The sequence below is a fragment of the Octodon degus genome, unplaced genomic scaffold, assembly GCF_000260255.1.
Source record: "Octodon degus isolate 3935 unplaced genomic scaffold, OctDeg1.0 scaffold00016, whole genome shotgun sequence".
NCBI classification, from domain to species: Eukaryota; Metazoa; Chordata; class Mammalia; order Rodentia; family Octodontidae; genus Octodon; species Octodon degus.
The window spans coordinates 3,772,129-3,774,110 of NW_004524592.1; the positions used below are offsets into that span (position 1 = coordinate 3,772,129).

Here is a 1,982-nt window from a genome sequence, read left to right on the forward strand (position 1 = left end):
AAATCAGGGCCATTTCTCTAATTCTGGCAAAGGCCAAAGCAGATTTTACCTATTGAGGTTATACCAGGCCTTGCCCACCTAATTACTCAACAGGTAGATCCTGCCACAGGATAGATCAAGTACCTGGAAGAGTAACAGCAGCTACAGCTGTGTTAAAGGAGCTGCCAAACTAACTTGGGGGCAAAAACTTCAAGTCTCCTGACACTCCATCAGTTCAGGGCTATTCTTGAGACAAAAGGTTACTTATGATTGACAGGGAAAGGACTTACCAAGTACGAGATTGTGCTTCTAGATACTCCTGAAGTTACCACTAAGACTGAAACTATATGTACTTGGCACACTAATGCTTACAGGCCCAGAGATTGGCCAGTCTTGTGAACAAGTGATTTCCTAGGCTTACGCAAGCAGGCAGGACAACAGTGACCTGTCCCTTCAAGACTGAAGAAGTATAGTTCATTGATGGAAACAGATTTATCCAATAAGGATATCAAAAGGCAGATTATGCAGTTGTCAGCTCACAACAGGCCATTGAGATCAATGCCCGTGGCCCAGGAATCTATGCTCAGAAAAGCAGAGCCTCGCCCTTACTTGAACAGTGAACTGCAAGTTCCCAATATATTCTTTAGCACATATTCAAGTAGTGAGCTTTTACAGGTGTACTGTATAAGACTCATGTTGCTGACCTATAAACAAATCTGACTTACCAAAGTTCTCTTGGAACAAAACTTACTCATAAGTTGGGGACTTAATGTATGAGGAAAGGCAAAAAGCTAAATATTTAAACAGGATTCAGATGTGCCTTTTTGGTGCTACAGGCCATGCAGCAAGCTGGAAAGAAAGGGACTTACTTACTAATAAGCCATCTATGAAGCACAAGCAGGAAGTTGTACAGAGAGCCCAGTCAGATCTTTTTTGAATCCTTCTAGAGACAGTCTGTCTTTTCAGGCAGGTTGCTATCATTCTAGGTTCAGCTGTCTAGAATAAATGCAGCTCCACCTGAACTGTCTAGAAAAAAGACCACCCAAAAGAAGAAAGCTGCTCCTGTGAACCTCTGTAAGACCTGAGATTCCTCTTCAAAAGGCAAGACTCGAGTATTGCTAAAGATGCAGATTTACTAATGACCCACACTTCATCACAGCTTCCATGGGCACAGTGCTTGGACTCCTGCTTTGAAGTAGATCTATAATGTGGACAATTTTTTAGGGCTACAGCTCTCAGTCTCTCTGTAGTCTATCTAATAACCTCTACGTCATTCTTTCTCCCTTATAGCAAGCACAGAAATCTTTTAATTGCGAGATCTGTCATAGTCTAACTTTCACACAGAGCAGGGAATGTTCTGACCTTGTCCTTCCTATATTTGTATCCTCTGTATCCTCAGACTGATAGTAAAGTTCATCCTTCAAGACTTCAGATGGTGATCTAGTCTATTAACTCAAGATTTTCTTGGCAGATTCACCAAGTTTTATCTCACTGAACAGGTCATTCAACAACTCTTGATGTACAGCTATTTCTCCCTCCCCCAAACCTGGGAGAAAGCACCAATTCAGAACCTACTACCACAAATTATGCAGTCTAGTTTCCCAATTTGGGGAAGTCGCAAGGGTCATCATATCCGGATCAGCCTCGCCCTTGGGAAACTACCTACGTGAGCATGGTATCTCCCCTGCCAGGTCAGTATTAGATATTCTTTTTTTTTTTTTATTGTCCTCAGAGTTTGTTTTCCTTTTCAACCCAGCCAGTGAGCCATAATATCCCAAGGTAGTTGTACAGCACATAATCCCCAGTAGGCAGGGCCTACAGCCCTTTTCTGTAGGAAGGAATTATATGAAGATGGAGACCACTTCTTCCTCAGGAATCTATAAAGAGTTATGGGGATTTATGTGCCTTGGGGAGGAATGATGCAAGAGATTTTGGCATGGACAGCTGGCTGGGCAATGGCATGGTCTGTCAATAACAGAGTTCAGAACACACTACAGAAAAAC

General features: G+C 42.5%; 1 pseudogene; it reads right to left on the reverse strand.

Annotated features, from left to right (window-relative positions):
• Positions 1-1,526: 1,526 nt before the first annotated feature.
• Positions 1,527-1,678, reverse strand: LOC111815483 (annotated as a pseudogene).
• Between the last annotated feature and the right edge of the window lie 304 nt (positions 1,679-1,982).